Genomic DNA, 20,514 nt, shown 5'->3' on the forward strand with positions numbered 1-20,514 from the left:
GCAGTAAGCTTTTCAGTAGTCAGGGGCCACTGGCGAACCCGGACAGGCTTATCTGTCAACCATGTCAGGGGTACAACTGGACGTTCATTGCCCTGCAACACAGTGGGCCCCATTAAAAATCCGTAGTAATTTTGACACCCCATTGAGATAAACAATCTCGTCCCCACAAACTTTGAGGAGCATCGGCAACATAGGGTCTGATGTTAGCTTGTTGGCAATCAGGATGTTTCACATTAATTACAATGGCTGACAGGCCACCTGCTGTAGCACCACCCAACCCCAGGAGTCCAAAACTTGCATGAGTTAGAGGCCAGAATTGAGGCCAGCAAAGTCGCGAGAGTATTGTGACATCTGCTCCAGTGTCAATCAAACCTGTTACTGATATAGTTCCTGGATGACATCCACTGGCAGTGAGAGTGCATGTCTTTTCTGGACGGCTCTCTGTTACTTTCTCAGTCCAGAACACTTGAGGTACTCCTGTCGATCCAAAGCTTCCTGTGCCGTGACTTCGGTCCACTGTATTCGTAACAGAACTCACAAAAGGTACAAGTTGAGCAATGCAAGTTCCTTTCTGAATAGTGACAGGAGGGTCATCAATGGATACCATAGCATGAATCTGTCCTAAATAATCAGCATCAATAAGCCCTAGATGCACATGAATACTTCTAAGTGTAGTACTTGATCTCCCTATCAAAAACGCACTCAATCCCTGTCTTATCAGACCATAGGCATCAAGGGGCACTTTACATATTTCTTTTGTTAAAATGGTTACTGTGTCAGCGGTGGGTATATCAATCCCTGTGGACCTGCTTGTTGCCCCTGAGAATTGTTCGCAAATGGGTAGCTTTGCAGGGCTGGGAAGACCCGCATTTGCTGTTGTGGTTGTTGGGGTATTTGTTTCCCCACGCACCCCTTCGCGCTCCTCTTTGTGTTTCCCGGCAATAGCTGACCATTTGCATGATATTTACTCCTGCATTGCTTAGCATAGTGCCCAGATTTAGCACAACGGTTACATACACCATCGCTGCTTGCACTTGGCCTAAATGTTGTTTTCCGGACAGTACACTGTGACTTTACGTGCCCCTGTTGTCCACAATTATAACACTTCGCTGAAGGTCGTAACACTGCAGCAAGAGCTGCCATTTTATGTTCAACTGAACCAACTTTCGAGCAAGCAGTAACCATTTCAGACAAGTGGGTTCCCCAGTTAAGTGTCAATAATCTTTCTGCAGTCTGGGTTTGCATTTTCTTTAGCCAATTGTACACACAATTTCTCTCGCAAAGTTTCATCATCTACCTGTTTCTCAATAGCGGCAGCAAGTTTTTCTGCAAACTGCAAAAATGGTTCTCTCGTCCCTTGTTGTATAGTAACATATTTCTGCTTTGGAGCTGCCATTTCCATTGTTTTAGTTAAGGCACTCATGCCAATTTGCTGAGCTTGTGCCAAAATCGAAGGATCCCACCTTGCCTGTAAATCTGGATTGGCAAAAGGCCCAGAGCCCAGTAGGGCATCAACACCCACAGCATGACGAGGGTCGTGTTGAGGCAACTGCATATTTGTTAAAGCCGTGCGCTCAGCCACTCGCCTCCAAGTTTCTTGAAATACACCGTATTGTACTGGCTGGAATAGAATTGTAGCAAGATGCGTGATGTCATAAGGTGCAAGCAAATCTGCATTAATCACACGTATTAATTGCATTACCTCTGAGAAATTAATACCATACTGAGCTACTTTCGTTTGGAGGTCTTGCACAACCCTCCAGGCGAAGACATGATGACTGTCGTTCTGTGCTGTTCCAGGAGCTGCTTTGAAAACTGGAAAAGCCATAGGGTTATCACAAGCAACATTTGCATTGGCACTGTTCTCCTGAGGTACTCTTGGAGCACCCAACCTTTCTGTGATGTCCCAATTCTTTTCTTCAACTGCTTTCCTCCTAACAAACTCCCAAAACTCCTGAGGGTGTCGAGGAAGCACAGTTACTTGGCATGGAGGCAAAGTCCATGGGCAGTAAGGCTAGAGCTCTTAGGAGATGAAGGCAACAGAGCTCCTTGCCCCAACTCAGGTGTTACTGCGGGCGACTCATCACTTGACTCGCTGTTGCTGTCACTGTCAGGTAAAGGAGGATACATCCTTGCAGGTTGTCCAAGCATCTCAGAGGGGAGCAGGGGGGCAGACGGCTGGACCAGAGAGGAGGGAAGCGGGGGGCAGATGGCTGGGTTTTTCTCTCTGCTAGAGACATTTCAGCTAACTGGCGTAGTGGTGTAGTATATACAGGCACCATCTGGAGCTGCTGGGCAGGTGTGAGATAAGGAGGCTTAGGGGTCTGATAAGAAGAGGCTAGGGCAGGTTGCCCAGAAGTTTTGGCAGCTTTCCCAGAAGCCTTGGCAGCTTTCCCAGAAGCTTTGGCACCCAGCCCAGAAGCTCTGGCAGCCTTCCTGGAAGCTTTGGCAGCTTTCCCAGAAGCTCTGGCAGCATGCCAGGTAACTCCCATGGCATCCAAACTTTCTTCACCAAGTTCCCCATCAGAGCCCCCTTCTACCTCAGAGGCCCCCTCTGCCTCAGCCCCCCCGTCAGGTTCTGTTATCAGCCCCGACTCTTCGTCCGCATCTCGCTCCGTTTCTCTCTCTACTTTTCATTCTTTTAAAGCCTCAAAGAGCGAATTCCAGGTTACTGCTAAATCAACAGCTGTTTTATCTCCCGCTCGAATAACTTGCCAAAGTCTGTCCCCAACTTTCTTCCATGCCTTAACACTAAATGCTGTGTTGGGATCAGTGCCAAAATTCTGTGATTTAGCCCACAGCAATATATTACGAAGCGCATAGTCTGACGTATTAATTCCCTTATTTCTTAACAAAACTTTCCATGTAGACAGAACACTTTCTTCCTCTTTAGATAAATTTTGTCCCATTATTACTAGTTGGTGGCTCACCTACTTCCAGGTGTCTTGATTGGAGGGAATCAGGTCCGGACCTCCCTGTGGCTTCCACCTGCCACTCTCAGCTGCACCAACGCCGCCTCCCCCACTACGTCCCAGTGGGTCACAGTTGCCAATTGCTAGGACCCCGTATGGGCCCCCACCGACTATGTTCTTATCACGTCGGCGTCACCAAAATGTTGCAGTCGAGGCGGTCACGACATAAAGCAGAGACCACAAGCAGTCTCAGTTGGTAACACTTGGCAACAGTTTATTAATGAAAATGGCTGATCTTTTATACACTTTCCAGTTGTTTACCCCTCTTCTACCTTAGCTATTGGCCACAATAATTCAATATCATGCCATTGGTGAAAAGTTACTCTGACTCCACCTAACTTTCTAAAAACGCTTCATCCAGCTGCAGAATGCTCTTATCTTCCTTCTCTCGATCTCCTTGGTTACGGCCTTGGAGAAAGCTCCTTATCAGCTTCTTCTTCTTACTTCTGGCTCCTTTAGCTAACAGGCCCGCTGCTAGCCCCTTCCACATCCAATCACCCTCCCTCTGGTATTATGAAGGAACTTTGAGGGAAGGGATTAGTGGAGGGAGGCTATGGAAAGGGGGAAAAGGTGGGAGGAATTTGTGGGAACATAAAAAAGGGGTAATAAGACAATAGAAAAATAAATTAGAAAGTGGGAGAGGGGCAAGGAGGCCACAAGAATTGGGGAAGGGTATTAGAAGTAGTGGGACTTATCGGATATGAAAATTCTTTCATTATTGACATGGACTTTTGAATGAAGGACCACTCATTGGTGTTCTGTGCTCTTCTTGCTTTTAGGCTGTTGCTAAGGCTTGATGGTTGTTTGTTTTGGGTTCTATTTCTTTGGTAATGTGTAAAAGACTTCTATGACATGAGTAATATTTCATAAGTTTGCAGTTTGGTGCATATTTACTGCTGTGCACTGGAACTCTACTAAGTCGTCACATTGGCTGCTTGGGGGCCTTTTCTTCTTTGTATTATATTAAATTTCACAATTTCTCCATCTCCTAGACTGTAGAGGTATTTCTTAGGGTTATTCTTTTTTATAGTAGTCTGAATTGCTACTAGCATAGTCCAAAGTAAGGAAGAAAAAAGGACCTTTGCATAATATCCACAAATGTTTTATTCATCTGCACAGTGAAATGATCAAATCCCAAACACACGCACATAAAGAGTCTGACTTTTCTCTCTGCAAAAGCCCGAAGGCTGACCCTAGTCTCAAGGCAGTACAAAAATGAAGGCCAATCAAAGAATAAAGGAGTGTGTCAAGGACATAAGAATAGACATAAGAACAACGAAAAGAGCCAATGGGATCTAACAGCTTTTTGAGGGAAGCTTCTTATGTCTCTCTAAACCAGAAAATGCCCCCCCAGAGTCTCCACGGGAAGGTATAGGTTTGATATTAGGAAAAAGATTTTTCACCAAAAGAATAATAAAGTACTGGAATGCTCTTCCCAGGGAGGTGGTAGAATCACCATCTCTGGATGTGTTTAAAAAAAACTGGACATGGCACTTGGTGCTATATCTAGTTGGGGTGTTAAGGCATAGCTTGGACTCCATGATCTTAGAGGTCTCTTCCAGCCTCATTATTCCGGGCCTCTGTGATTCTGTAAATGAAAGATTACAATAAATACAATGATACACAGACAACTGGCTTAAACCCACAATGTCAGAGTACAGTCTGGCACCCTGTTGGTCAGGGTGATGGTTACAGTCCTATCAAGTGGTAGTTGCAGTCCTGTTGAAGTGATGGTTGCAGCCAAAAGTGGTGGTCCTGTGGAAGTTCTGCTCCTCTGATCTGTCCAGTGTTGGTGGCGTCCCCAGTCCCCAAACCTCAATATTATATATGCTCAGATTTAGGCAGGAATGATCACTTCCTCCCCCAGGGAAAGGAGTTTCACAATGGAATGATGCAATCCTTTGAGTCGTAGGATATTTTTTTGAGTCCTTGATGGTTGTTGCAGCTGCCTGTTCTGCTGGTAACATTCAGTTCACTATGGCAGATTAGCAGACATGACACCCTCAGGATGTGTGGGACTGTGCTGGTGCTTCCCCATTATGCCCTTTTCTCTGGTTCTAAAATTTGGGCTAGACACAGTTAGGGTGATAAAAAGGGATACCTTTATATGAGGATCCTCAAGTGCACAAATCCTTCAGGTGGAAAATGCCAAATAAGCACCTTGTGAGTGACGTGTGTACAATTCTTATAGATCCTGCAAATTAGCATATCTGACAAGAACCCCCCAATTAGGAACCTGCCTGGTGAAGTAAACCCCCCAGCTCTAGTAGCTTCTAGATTCTCCCCCCTTGGGATGAGATCCAGGCCCTGTTTGCAAAAATATGTCTCAAAAAGCTGTTTTCAGACTTGGTTGCTTAGAACCAAGATAGCATAGGGGTCCTGCAATTTGTTTTGTCTTTCTGCCTAGGAAAGTATTCAAACTGAGCTACAATAAGAAGCTACAAAGTTACAAATATATGTGTTGTGAAAAATGCGTATTATATGATTGGCTCTTTGCAAATATTAAAATGAATACTATATGTGTTATGTTAGAAAGTTATGTTGTATTAATCCCTTTAAGCAGTGTGATACATATAGTTTTTAGGCTATAGCATAATATTAAAATAGAAACTATGTGATGTAAGATACTTTTTGTAACTAGCTCAAGGAATGGATAAGATAATCAAAAAATTTTTTGCACAGTGTCATGGTTTGAGAAGAAGTAGGTTTTTTGGGATATGCTGTGGTCACCAATAGGTGTTCAGATTTTATATTGGCACCTGGTGTGGCCACTGGGGACAATGGATATGCCTCTGAGAACACAGGGGTTAAAAAGCAGAGCACTCCTGTGGGAAGTTCTCTTGAATTCCGGTGAGGGAAGCAGGTCAGACCTCCTCTGCCCAGCTCCTGGCTGGGCAAGGGAGGGGAGGCCATGCGGCCATGAGGTAGGCCGGGCCCTGAGGATGGAAGGGTGGAAGAGTGGAAGAGCACCAAGAGGCATCGGGCAGCCCCCTCCCCCCTTCTCTTCCGGAAGACAGAGAGAGAGAGAGATATTCTGTGCCACCTTGAAATCTGATATCATGTGCTGGCAGCTCCAGCCCGGCCTTGGAGAAAGTGGAGGGGGTGCAGCGAGAAGGTGTCCAGCCACTGTGGGAGGGCAGAGCCCAAGCTTTTAACCCTTTTGTTGGACAATGAAAACTTTGCAGAACATTAACCTTTCCTTGAAGAGAGATAGAGATGAAATAGAAAAAGGAAATGTGCAAGTGTGAAGGTTTGGGCAAGTGAAAAATGCCAGAAGAGTAGAGAAGAATCTTAGGAGGGAAGAGACGATGGAGTGACTTTTGCTGGACTCTTCTTGTTATAGCTATGGACAGAACCATGCTTCCTTGTGACACAGAGACTGCATCCAGGGGGAGACGATGGCTTGGAGCCAAGAGGGTTCAGTGTTGGTACCCCTCGGCCCCAGGGGGTGAAATTTGGGGGGGGACAGGTGTCCCAAAGGTGAGACTGTGCTCTTTTTGGAACTGGACAAAGCATCCTTAAAAAAGATGACCCTAGAAGCAGCTCTGGTCCATGTTCAGTGGTGAGAGCACTGGACATGAAAGGAAGAGGTGACGATGGCAGATGTTCTCCGGGCGGTGCCATGAGTGACATGGAAACACACGAGGTTTCCACGGTGTTTCCAGGGGAAGCCTATGGCACAAGAAGGACTCCTCTCCTCTTGATGAACTGAGAATTGGTTACCTAAAGGGTGGTGAAGGACCTAGAGTTGGTGATTTTGGGGGATAGATGTATTGGAAATTTGGTGGGGGGAGGAGGAAATGTTTTTGGAAAGTTTTCATTTTCCCTGTGTGTTTCTTGTTACTTAGAGTTGCAGCTTAGTTAAGAAAGTTTTCTCTTTTTTATTTTAAAGTGGGACCCTGCTTTGCTTATTCCTGGTCACATCTCACAGCAGACACCAGGGAGAATGTATTTTCATGGGGGCATTGGCATTGCACCAGCATCAGACCATGACACACAGAGATAACAGCAACAAGAAAATGAAATCCCAAAGAGAAAAATTATTGCCTCCTTATCAGGAAGGCCCAGACTCCAGTGGCTCTCAGCAGTGGCCCTCAGCAGTGGCCCTCAGCAGAGACAGGAACAGTCAGTCTGCATGATTCCAACCCACTGTGCAAAGGAAGCAAATCAGCCTAGTCTACAACCAAATGGCATTTATGCAGATCAAACTGCCTCAAATGAGGAGGATGTAAGTGGTCAAGTACAGAAGCAGTGGGAGGTGATGGCATCAAACCACTCTCCACCTACCGCTGTCCAACCATAGCCAGTCACTTGAAATCTCAATATCTTGTGACAAATGGAATCTGTGGATTTAGGTGGTGGTCTGACCCTCCAAGTAGATCTTCAGCATATAACATGAATGATGTTCACCATTTTCCTAGCTTATATGCTTTGCTGGAAATCACAAAAGGAGCAGTTCTGTAGGAGATCAAAGCATATGACTACTTTTGACATTTCTGGTTTTGGACAGTGTGTAGGCAAAATCAATGCCACACATAGCAACATGTAACAAATAAGCTGTTCAGAATTTCATTTTTAAAATGTGGAAAATATTATAAAAACTGGCTATGATTTCATTTAAAGACTGAAACTCAAGTGTGTTGGTTTTGCATGGCCTGGTTTTTGGTAGTGGGGGGGCCACAGAAGGGGGCCTCTGTGAGAAGCTGCTAGAAGCTTCCACCATGTCTGGCAGAGTCAATCCCTGATGGCTCTGAAGATGGACATGCCGCTGGCCAAGCCTGGGTCAAATAGTGAGGATAGTAACACCTCTGTGATAACATATTTAAGAAGAAAATCAAAACAAAGTGGGGTTACAATATGAATTCCAGCTAGAGAAGAGGAGGAGGGAAAACAACATGGAGACACCAAGGTCAGTGAAGGAGGGACAGTGTTGTGTTGTGTCTGTATAAGTTGGACTGTTCTGTTCTTCCTATCATGTAGTGGTTCTGCCCTGGTTCTCTCTTCCCTCCCTTGTGCTGCCAGTTATCCCAACCCCTCCCCAGTTGCCTTGGAGACTAATATATCCTTTCTCAAATCCCTCCCCAGTGCCCTGTCCATCACTCGGCGCTCCCACCCTTCTCTCTAGAAACTTCCAGCTAGAGCGTTGAGTGATTGGTTCAGGGGCCGGGGCCCCACCCTCAAGTTATCCCCATTGGTGTTCTCCCTAAGTCAATCTTTTGTATCCCACTCCCCTCTAAAACTCTGTTCGCCAGAGGACCGACTCCTCCCGTCTCCCTCCCTCCTTATAAGCTGTTGCAACCTCCCACTTTTTCTCTTCGGCTCTCGGTTCCCCTGGGACCCAATAAACCTGGATTCACCACAGCTGGAGAGCGCTCTCTTTTTCTGCTGACTGTAGCCATAAACCAAGCCACACCCTACCACAAGGTAGCGCTGCTGTCATAGAACAGGGCGTTTGCCTTAGGTGCTGTCCCGAACCACGGAGATCCGGATAGTGCTCCCCTACTGCTAGTGGTGCTGGATAGCTAGCCGGGACATCCGAGAAGGACAATCCTTCCCCAGCTTGACCGCTTCAGGGCCGGAGGTGCTCCAGGTGCCAGAGCTGAGATTCCTTTGCAGGCTGTGGTGATGACCATGGTGAATCAGTCTGTCCCCCTGCAGCCCATGGGGATCTACAGCGAATGCAGGGATCCACCGGTAGCCCATGGGGGAGATGCTCACACTGGAGTGGGTGGATGCCTGGAGGAGGCTGTGATCCAGTGCGAGACTCAGTGGACAGAGAGGGCCCCTGCTTTCAGACTGAAGCAGTATGTCCTTGGAGAACTGCACCCCATGGAAGAGTGACCCACGCCACAGGAGTTTTGGGAGGACTGTCTGCCTGTGGGAGGGACTCACATTACAGCCGTTTTGGGAAGACTGCTGCTTGTGAGATTTGGAACCAGGTTGGAGAAGTTTGCAGAGAACTGTCTCCAGTGGAAGGGACCCCACAGTGTAGCAGGGGAAGGACTCCTCTCCCTGAGCAGCTGAAGAAAACCTTGAGTGATGAACTGACCAAAACCCCCATCCCCCTATCTCTCTGCACTGTCGATGGGAAGAAGGAAGGGGCTGATGGAAGACAAGGTGTTTTTAAGGGATTTTTTTACTTTTCATTATCCTCCTCTGATTTTGTTTGTAATAAATTCACTTTGCAACTTTAAGTTGAGCCTGTTTTGTCCTTGGAGTGTTGTCTCCCAGTCCTTAACTCCATGAAGCCTTGTCCTGGGGTGACGTTATGATGCTTGTATCCCCATTCATCTGTTCTGTGCCTTTAAGACCGGCTCTGAAGAGTGGAAGTTTTGTTTGGGTTTCTCTTATCAGGGGCACAGAGACGGGCAGTACATAGGGCTGTTTTGGCTTCTTGCTTTTCAGCTTGCTGCTTTGCTTGCTAGCTTTTCTGCTCTTGCTTCTGCTCTCGCTTTTGCTTCTGCTTATTAGCTAGCTCTAGCTAAACAGTCCAAATTCCTTCCTGGACTGTTTCTCCTCTCCTGTTTCTTTGACCATCTCGAACCTGCTCCGGACTGGGACCTGGGAACATCGAGAGTTTGCACCATTTTGGCCTGCAGCAGCTACCCCAGCGCCAGAGGGACTGAGAACAGAGCAACCACCCCCGAAAGAGACTTTCTGATTTTGTCATCTTTCTCAGAGCAGTGTCATCTGGTATTGTTAATTTTGTGTGCTGGGGGGTGCTGTGCCTGAAATAAACAGGTTCTTTCCACCTCTCTCCAAGGAATTTTTTCCCAAACCGGTTGAGGGGAGGGGCCGTGTGGGTTTTGCTTTCTGGAGGGGCCCTCCTTTGCAGATTCTTTAACAAATTTGCCCTAAACCAGGACAAGCCTTCATTAAATTTCTCTTTCCTCTGCCCAGCTGTGGTAGGGGAGGGTGAGTGAGTGACTTTAGTGAGTGCCTTGGGTTTGGCCACTGTCAAACCACGACACCAGGGAATAATTGTTTGGATATATTCAAATCTGATTTTTAACATAGACAACATTCACATTAAGTCCATTCTGCTTCCCATCCTCCATTACTATCTTGGCTCATTATAAAGCAGCTAGACACATCCAGCCAGTTAAACAATTAACCATTTTAAATTGCACTGAGTAATACAGTATTTTTTGAAATAATTCATTAGGTTTGTAGCTGTTCCTGGTAGGAAGGGGGGAATTCAGGTCCTCTTGACTTACATGCAATTTTCTCTGAGGTTCCCCATGGGAGTGTGTTCTCTATTACTTGCCCATCTTCTGACATCCTGAATCAGGCAGGTGAAAGCACACCAGGGCAGGAATGATTTGCTGAGTGCTCAGCATGCTGGGGCACCATCTTGTTGAGGACCTTTGTGTGCAGCTAAATCATGAGACCATTGCCAGACAGGATCCGATTATGGTCCTGATCATGTCTGCAGCATGTATTTGCTCCTATATACTTCAGTGTTATTTCTGTCTTATTGGAAGCTCTATGGGCTTCCTTGGCTGTTGTCTTGTCACCAGTAGCACTCACCTTGAAGCAGCACTTGGAACAGATGCTAAACAGCCCAGATGGGGCCAGCAGGCAGAACAGGCTAGTGTGAGGCTAACAGCTTGCTTGTTAAATGGATTTATCTTTTTTCTTTAAATTATTTTAATGTCATAAGGGGACAAAGTGCCTTAAAGATGAAGTGTCAAGATAGATAAGAAAGGAGAGGTGAGATGTGATCTGTTGGTTTGCACGTCCAGACAAAGAGATGTCCCTCATGCTGTACAGAGTAGTATAGTGGTATTGAAAGGATCCTGGACCCTTTCCCCACATACACACACAGATGAACACACACATGCCACTCCACATATTCCTCTTCTGACACAATGTCCAGGATTTTCTAAAATGACACTGGTCAGCCAAATTCCCCATTGCATCAGGCTGGCAGCACAGCTGTCTGTTCTCTGAGCTCTCCACTGAAACCAAAGCTAATCTTGCTTGGCTCCACTCAAGCATGGAGAGCCAGGTAGATTACCCAACATAGCAACCCTGCTAATGACCAGACAAGATCTTCAGACTCTAAATTAGGGATACTTCTTCATGTCTGTTCTAGGGCGACATTATGAAGCTTGTATCCACAGTCGTTGTTCTGTTTATGCTGGATATTATGTTCTGTACCTTCAAGACTGGCTCTGAAGAGCAAAACTTTGTTTTGTTTTGTTATTAGTCTGCTCAGTCCCCCAACAGTCGGCGGGATACAGAGACGGGAGCAGTACACAGGGCAGCTTTTGCTTTTTGCATTTGCTTTTGCTTTGCTCTTGCTTTGCTCTTGCTTTTGCTTCTGCTTGTTAGTTAGTTTAGCTAGGCAGTCCGAATTTTCCCTGGACTGTTTTTCTTTCCCTTTCTTGGAACCACTCGAGACTTCTCCGGACTGGGACCTGGGAAACACCAAGAGTTTGCACTTTGTGTCCTGCAGCAGCTATTCCCAGGACCAGAGGGACCGATAACAGAGCAACCACTCCCAGGAGAAACTTTCTGAATTTGTCATCTTTTTCAGAGCAGTGAAAGAGTGTTGTCATCCGGTATTGTTCATTTTGTGTGCTGGGGGAGTGCTTTGCCTGTTAAATAAACAGGTTCCACTTCTCTCTGAGGAATCCTTCCTGAACTGGTTGGGGGGAGGGGCTGTGCAGGTTTGCTTCCTGGAAGGGCCCCCTTTTGGAGGTTTTCTCCCAAATTTGCCCTAAACCAGGACAATGTCATAGGCACATGCAGGCTACTTCATGCCGTCTCAGCCTCCTCTGCTCTATCTTGTTTCTTCAAGGAAATGTCTGGTGGGAAAATTCATGAAAAGCCAGCAGGAAGCTGTCTCTCCCCAAACTGTACCAGCCCTGCTGCCGTTGCTAATGATTGCCTGTTGGCTCTGCAAACCATCACACCTGTACTCAGTGTGCTCAGTCACCCATAGCCACTTCATGGGAAGGAAGACAACAAACCACATGGGTGTATTTTGCTAGGTACAATGATAAAAAGTAGAACAGCCAAGTGAAATGGAAACTAAAAAACTTACTTCAAATACTTGCAAATACCATGTAAATAGCATAATCCGAGCACTGATATTTGTTATTTCTTCATTTGTTCTTGTATGTTCCTTTCCCCCCGTATTTTGCTGGGAGTGACTGTTACCAACCCTTCCTCATTCTTCTGGTGCCCAAGAGTTGCCCTGAGTTAACTGTTTTAATAGGGTCAACACAGACTTTTCCATCAAACGGTGTAGCCTTCCTGGAAGTTCATTGCACATACTGAATGCTGCAGGCAGCACAGGCAGTTCTGAACCCGGAGAGTCTTTTCATAGCGAGAGGCAGAAACTGCTAAGGGCTGAGAGCAAACTGCCTATCCTCTCTGATGGGGCCATGCCCCCAATAAACAGTGGCCTCAAGGCTGGGGAAGACATGTAGGAATGCAGTCCGGTGGTGAATACTTGACTACCATACTGGTGTGTCTGGAATTACTGAGAAGGAAAGAGCATTTTAGCTCTTCATGCCCTGAGAATTCCCCAGGTGCATAGTTTCCAGGTTTCACACAAAGATTAGCACAGTTGAGTCAATGGAGAATTGTGATCATGGGATTCATGCTCATTTGGGTGTATCATCAGCCAATATGGGGCAAACTTCAAAGAAAAATGCCATTTACTTATCAATGCTAGGTTTTAGTTCCTTCTTTCATCTATTTACTGTGTTGGTTTATGTGTTTGATTGCAGCTTATATGAGAACTGTTTGAATTTGTGAAATCACAGATTTTTGTTAAAATCTCAGACCCCAAAAGTCACATCTTCAGAAGTCCCTAAATCAGTCACATTTCTAGAAGGAACTTAGGTACTTAGAGTTTGGGGCCCTGGCCTTCAAAGAAACATCTGGGGGCTAAAACCAAGAGCTGAAAGCTTGGGAAAGATCTCACTATCTAGAAATGGAGTTCACAAACTCCACCTGCTATGCCAGGAGGAAGCACTGAGCACAAAATGGGCACTAAAAATTTCATTCTCCCATTCTGATGGACCTGATGGTTGGTGTGATGGATTTTATAGCCCAGAATTATTTCAAGACATTGTCTTCCAAACAGCTTCTTTGGGTGATGGTGGAAGTAGTAGTGGTTCATAATATTTGTAAGGCTCAGAAAGATGGTTTCCTTGCTTCAAAGCCTGAAATTATTCATGTGCATCTCTACCACACTCTAGGAGCTTGTCCCAACATCCCAGGGCTGTGGTGGGGTTGACCCTGACTGGATGCCAGGTGCCCACTAAGGTTGCTCTATCATTCCCCTCCTCAAGTGGACAGGAGAGTAAATAAAGCAAAAGGCTCATAAGTTGAGATAAAGACAGGGAGGGATTGGACATGAGGGAAGCTTCTGGCGGCTTCTCAGAGGAGCCAACCTTCTAGCCCCTGTTACCAAAACCTGGCCTGCAAATCCAATACAGAGAGACTTCCATTCCTCCTGGTAGCCCTCACATTTTGGCCATCAGTGACTCAGGATTCATAGCATCCAAGGGGAAGATGAACTGTTGATTCATGCTTAATATATTTAGCTGGGGACACTGGCATGGATGCTCCTACCGCACTTACATTGCTTTAGGAATGTTCACTCCAAGCCTACAAGTGGAAGAAGGGGTTTAATAAGAAATTTCATATTGTTCAGATCCACACATTGCAATAGCCTTCAGTAAGAGCATAGAAATAATCATGGGGAGATCTATTGGAGGAAAAAGACAATTTAACAAAAGTCCAGATTCATTGATCAAATGAGAAATCTGAGTTAAAGAGCATTATTGCTTGTACTGAGTATTCAATAGAAAGCAAAGTATGATGGTCCATTTAAAAGGCTTCATCAGGCCTTAAATGTCTTGGCAGAAAATGAAACCTGTAACCTTTTTTCTGAGTCAAGTGCCTTTGTGAATTATACAGCCTCCTGAAGCATTGGCAGCTTGTCTCAGTGCTATGTATTGGTGGTCAGTGTGAAAAATTAGTCTGAATTTGTATCTCATGCCAGCGAGTTATTAGTCTGATCCTTTTCCTGCCAAGTTCAATGAGCATTTGTTTAACGCAGCTATTGGCAGCAGGAAAGCTGGGCAATGAAATAAACAGGGCAGGAGACTTTTTCTCCTTTTAATGCCTTTATTAAAAGTGATCAGCTCAGGATTGGGAAGCTCGACGGGTCTGCAGTCTCCGTCATCTCTCCCAGGGTGACGAGGAGGAGGAGGATATGCACAGTTTTGTCCACTAGGGGCAGAGCTGGGGGTCCAATCCTCGTGGAAGCCTTTTTGGGCGTGACCTCTGGTCTTCAACTCCGCAGCTTCGCCCCCCTCCAGGTCCGGGTTTCGAGATGACTTTCGCGCTCAGGGTGAGAGGCTACAAAGGTCTCCAGCATCTCTGCAGGCTCAGCACTCTGCTCCTCACGTTCAGACATCACTCTAATTTCCTAACTCTGTGTTGGCTCGTTGTTTTGGAGGTCTTTTCATTAAGTTTGGAGTAGTAGCTTCTCATGGCGTGCTGGTTCTGAAGTTAGTTTGCATGCACCCCCTCCCATGTCTCAGTCCCTTCTCTTCACTCTCTTGGGAGGTCCCCACCCTTCTTGGGAGAAGAGCCATTAACTTAGCCCCTGCTGGGGCCTTTACTGATACAAAAAAGAACCATTAACGATAACAACTTGTAATTATCATAACAAACAGGTAACACTTTAGCAGCAACAGTGGCCTGACTAGTTTTTGTAACCTTTTTCTTCACAAAAAATATTGGCAGATTTTTTGTTTATAACAGGCAAGATTTGTAGGAGTATGTAGTCTTCAGATTTCTCAGTCATGCTCATCACCACAATCTCTAGGCATCTCTGATGTTTATTTGAGCCTCACAAAGGTGGCCTTGGACACGTGTCCCCCTGCTTATACCTGTGTGGAAAGGAATGAGTTGGCACATCTTGTACTTATACATCCTGGTAGGCATGCCACTTTGCCAAGACAAGTGAGAAAAGGTGCTTTTCTCTCCAGAGGAAATAAAATCCACAAGAAAAAAAAAAAAAAAACAAAACCCAAAAGTATATCAGCACATTTCACACACTACAGGGAAGCAGAAGCAAAACAAATTAACTATACCAGTTCCCCAGTGTCTCAGTTTCAAGACAAATTTCAGGAGAAAACGCCCTGGAATGAGTGTTTCCTCTAAGGAGAAAGGGCTTCAATAACTCTGTTTTCTTTTGCTAATGAGAGAGATGGATATCAGGGAGTGAAAGAGGAAAAAAACCCCTGTTTATTAACAAAAAATAGGGTGCTCACAGGGCACAGAAAAAGAAATTTTAAAAATTGAATAAATGTCATATATTGAAATTATGGAATCTTACTCTCCCCTCCCCCAGAAACCCCATAACAGCCTTCTCTTGGGTGCAAGCACTTTCTCCTTTGGTGTAGTTATGGTTGCAGACGGCAGGGGCACTGGTGGCTCCCGGCCAGGCAGAGCAGGTGCGATGATTCTCTTGCAGATGCAGGGGGCCCTGTGGCAGGAGTTTCAGCTGTCTCCCTCTCACGTGGACAATGGTGGATGCAGTCAGCAGGATGGGAGGGAGAAGGGGCTTCCTTTACCAACCCCCAGGGGCAGCAGATCGCAGTGCCCCCTCTGGATAGCAAAAGGAGCTGTAGCAGGAACCTCAGGAGAAGCAAGCTGGAATGGCAGGACCTCCTGGAAGGCAGAGGGTGAAAAGCTGCAGTGTAGCACAAACCCAGAGTAGTGGAAGAGGTACGTCAGGAGTTGGGCATTTGCAGTCTGGCTCCCAAACACAGTAGGGAAAAGGGTCTTCGGGATTTGTCACCGGCACTAGTTGGTCCCTAGGTCTGGGCTGTGTGGAGGGTAGGGGGGCAGGCCCCTGGTGGGAAAACGAGGGTGTTCCCATGTCTTGGTGGGGCATGCACTGACTCTGGGCTTCCCAACAGCAGAGCAGCAAAAGAAGCCAAGCCAGCAAGCTCAGTGACAGGGCTGAAGCAAAAAACTCAAAAAGAACTATTGAAGTCGGAGGGAGAGATCCACCCTTATTGATCAGCATCACTCCGCTTTATTCATCAATCAGGCACCTTTTATAACAGTGTTAATTCACTTCATGCATATTGCAAAATCTGAGCTCACAATAGGTCAGAGATTGTCGGGTTAATCTCGGCTGTTTGAGGGGCCTGGGAAGGCCTGAGGGTGGCCTTGGGGCACCACGCGTGTTTAAGGACGAGAAGAGGCTTCAGTTCTTCTTTCTGGTTTTATGTTTATTAATTGTTTATCTAAAAGATGTTCTTTCAGCCTAACAAAGATCCGCTCAGCAGTCAGCCATGGGCACACTGACTCTGCCCTCCGGGGCAGGCACCTATCTTTATACCCATTGTGACGTATACAATATTTATCATTTTTCCCCAATACCATCTATTCTCATAACTCGGTGTACTCTTAGTAATAACCAATAGAAAGGTGCCACCGTGGCCAAAGAAGATGGAGGAGAGGAGGAAGAAGAAGGAGGACAGGACACACCCCAATTCCTCCATCTTACTCCTCTAAACCCCCCTGTACATAAATCCTAAACCCTGTGTCTCACTCTCTAATTAACTAATCCCTTCACCATTCACCCTGTGAAGCCCTCATCCTTGTCGTCTCCTGTGTAGGGTTAAAGTCCAGCTACCAGACACTTCTGGCAACATTCCAGGAGTCCCGAGCCCCCCCCAGGGTCTCGGAGGCTCAGCATCTCAGGACTGAGATCTTGAGATCCGACATCTCCCCCTTCTGTTTGCCCCAAGAAAACCTCTTTTACAATCCGATTCATGGCATCTGGGATGACATGGATGAGGACTAGGAGAACTATTGCAATATAAAATCCTAAACTATTAAAACATAAAATCCTACCCTTAAGGTTCTTCTCCAAATGAGAGAAATGTCAAAGAAATCTGCCCTTAAAATTCCTCTCCAAATGGGAGAAATGTCAAAGAAATCTGCCCTCTGATCAATATATGATCCTTTGTCAGTTTTCCCTATAATAGGTAAATTTATCCCATTGCCTATTGCAATTCAAGATCCCAAGGAGAAAACCCCCCAGAGTCTTTCGTTCTTATACAGAAATATTCAAGACCCCAAAGAGAAAACCCCCCAGAGTCTTTCGTTTCTCTTGTTTCTCTTCTGAGTTGTCCTTTGCAGTCTGAGTCCCGACTTTTGTCTGAGTATTCGTTTCTTCTTATATCTTGTTGAGGAAAATCGCTGTATAGTTGCAGAGTCGTTACGAAATGATGCTGTATCTCCGCTGAACCGATCTGGCATGTCATGCACTCAGGGGTTACCTAGTTTTTGATTCAACTGACAATAGGGTTAGAACACACACGCCTCCCCGGGAGGGGAGAGGCTTGGGACTCCACGAGGGTTTTTTACCAAAGGCACCAAGTCTGGAGAGGGCCCCTCCTCGCCTGAGACGTCACCGGGGGTCTGGCCCGCCCCCGCCCGCGCTCTTTACTCTGCGCATGCGTGCTTTCCGAGCCGCCCTGTCTCTCCCGAGGTAATTTTTTCCTCTCCCTTTTTCTTCCGCCTCTGAATTTTCCCCCCTCGGTCTGCCCCTGACTGTCTCCTCCTCCTCCGACGCTGTGTGTGTGTGTGGCCTTTCGTCAGTGTGTGCGGCCGTCCCCGCCGGCACCCGCGCCCGCCGCGACTCGCTCCGGGTTTTTTGCGTCACAACCGCGCGCCCCCTGCGTCTCACCGCAGCTTTCTGGGATTGCGCAATTTCTCCCATGCCGCTGCCCATGTCGGACGCCCCTGCTGCGCTGGCATGTGACTTCTGCCCCGGGTTCTTGCGAGTTTTGCCCGCCGCGCGCGTTTCTGCTACCTTGCCGGCCCCCGGGGCCGCTGCACCCCCCGGCCCTGAGCTTAGCAAAGCCGTATCTGAACACGCGTCTCTTGTTTTTTCTTTACCCGCGCTCCCCGCCTGCTCCGCCGCTGCCTGGCTGCCGCGAGAAAGGGCCTCCCCCGGTCCCCTCTCTCCTCCCCCCTGCTCTCCCTCTGCTGCTCCTGAGTCCTCCATGCTCTCTGGACTTTTTGGACGCTTTTTGGGAGTTTCCCAGGGTTTCTGGGTTTTGGGACCGGGTATTTTAATAATATTTCTTGCTCTTTTTTCTCCAAGAGCATTTCCCCCTGGCTTCTTAAGGCCAGAGCTAATCTTTTCCGGAGTCTTGCTCCCCCCTGTTTTGAGGGCCCCCCCCCAGACGTCTGCTGCGTCTGTTGGGTTATTTCTTCCTGGCCTTTTAAGGCCAGAGCTAATTAATTATTTTTCTGGAGTCATGCTCCTCCCCCCCCCAGATGTCTGCTGCGTCTGGAGGTCTACCTTCCTGGCCTTTTAAGGCCAGAGCTAATTAATTTTTTTTTTGTGTATGTTTGTTTCACACCTTATAAGGTGGACAAAATTTCCCGTTGTTCCTGGGAAGGTTTCCCGTTGTTCCTGGGAAGGTGTGCCCCCATGTTGTTATTTTTCAGGCTTTCTTACCAAATCTGGTGTCAGAGCAGTCTGGACGTCTCGATCTGTCCAGCAGATCAGGAGAAGTGGTTCCAGGGCGCCTTCTGGTTCCAGTCCGGGCTGTTCTGCTACGATTGTCTTCGGCAGAAACTGAGAGGTGGAATTCTCAGTGACTGCTTTTTTTTTTTTTTTTTTGCAGTCTCTGTTAGCTTTTTGTTTTCTTCTTCTCTCTCTTTTTCTTCAGGGCTTTGAAGGTGGTGGTGGTGCCCCCCCCGAAAGGTTGTGGTGGTCAGAGCCCACCCAGTGGAAGCCAAATGTCCGGTTTATCTCCCCGAAAGGTTGTGTTGATTCTGGTCTGTCCAGGGACGCCAAGTGTCCGGTTTATCTCGGCTGTTTGAGGGGCCTGGGAAGGCCCGGGGGTGGCCTTGGGCAGCCCGCGTATGCAAGGACGAGAAGAGGCTTCAGTTCTTCTTTCTGGTTTTATGTTTATTAATTGTTTATCTAAAAGATGTTCTTTCAGCCTAACAAAGATCCGCTCAGCAGTCAGCCATGGGCACACTGTGTCTCCCTCCGGGGCAGGCACCTATCTTTATACCCATTGTGACGTATACAATATTTATCATTTTTCCCCAATACCATCTATTCTCATAACTCGGTGTACTCTTAGTAATAACCAATAGAAAGGTGCCACCGTGGCCAAAGAAGATGGAGGAGAGGAGGAAGAAGAAGGAGGACAGGACACACCCCAATTCCTCCATCTTACTCCTCTAAACCCCCCTGTACATAAATCCTAAACCTTGTGTCTCACCCTCTAATTAACTAATCCCTTCACCACTCACCCGGTGAAGCCCTCATCCTTGTCGTCTCCTGTGTAGGGTTAAAGTCCAGCTACCAGACACTTCTGGCAACATTCCAGGAGTCCCGAGCCCCCCCGAGGGTCTCGGAGGCTCAGCATCTCAGGACTGAGATCTTGAGATCCGACAAGAGATAACATACCAACCCCTCCTTATGTTTTCAATACCAAGATTTGGGTTCTCAAAATTATTCTTGCTTTCTCAAAACAGCCAAAGATAGAACATCCACTTGTTATGAGAAAGCTGCCTGAGAACTCTGATGTGCAAGGCTCTCAAGGCCTTCATGTTTGTCACTTTTACCTGTAATTAAAAATAACCTGAGAACCTCTGCTGTTCACAGAAACAGGCTGTGAGAATTTGTCCCCCACAGCTGCCTTCTGAGCCATCCCTGAAAAAATCTCCAACAAAGAACCAGGCAAAACTCACAGAAACAGCAGGATCCCTGGTCAGAGATACCGGCTGCATGTGTCCAGTTGAACAGACCACACTGAAAGAGGAAGGGCAGCCTTTCACCCTGCCCCAAACTCCCTCCAGAAACCCTGACTTGGCTCCCAAACATAGTCCCAGAGCCAGCGAGGATGGGGGGTGGGGTGGGGACAGCAGCCACTCCAGGAAGAAAATAAACAAAACAGATCAAAAGCTCCAAAAATTGTATGGGATAATAAATCATCCCCAAGACACCCAGCCAGCAGTCTGGTAAACCGTTATTATTCAGGCATGGCACAAAAATAGTTCCCAACATTTTTCCACACTCTGGAGAATGTTTCTAACTAGGTCCTTTCCTGCCTTACTGGCTCCATGCTTGGCTTTTCCCTACAAGCCTTGTCTAGCACTGCAGAATGAGATTGGAACAGTTAGCTCAACTTTTGTGACTAATTGCTAGCTCAATCCAACTGATTTCCCACAAGAAACAAGGAAGGACTTTCAACCAGAAAACTGAATATCAGTTTATATGATAACTGATCGTACATGGGCTCCTATCCCTACTGGAGACAAGAATGTAATAATGCATCACAAACACTGCATACCTGCAGAAGGCTTAAATTTTGGACCTGAATTCTAGTTGTTAATCTGTGGTGAGAAGTTATTAAGAAGAACAGTCTCTCCTAAATGAGAAGTTGATTTAAATACTTCTTGCACTAAATAGACAGAGAAATCTTGATGTACTGTCAAAGTTTTAAGGCACATTTCAGCAGCA

At 46.7% G+C, this 20,514-nt stretch overlaps 1 protein-coding gene across 5 annotated transcripts in view; it reads left to right on the forward strand.

The window, feature by feature from the left end:
* The window catches only part of LOC141726916 (protein FAM219A-like), a 398,243-nt gene that overhangs the window by 254,778 nt on the left and 122,951 nt on the right, over positions 1 to 20,514 (forward strand). The window lies entirely within an intron of this gene.

This window comes from Zonotrichia albicollis, chromosome W, assembly GCF_047830755.1.
Source record: "Zonotrichia albicollis isolate bZonAlb1 chromosome W, bZonAlb1.hap1, whole genome shotgun sequence".
Lineage (NCBI taxonomy): Eukaryota > Metazoa > Chordata > Aves > Passeriformes > Passerellidae > Zonotrichia > Zonotrichia albicollis.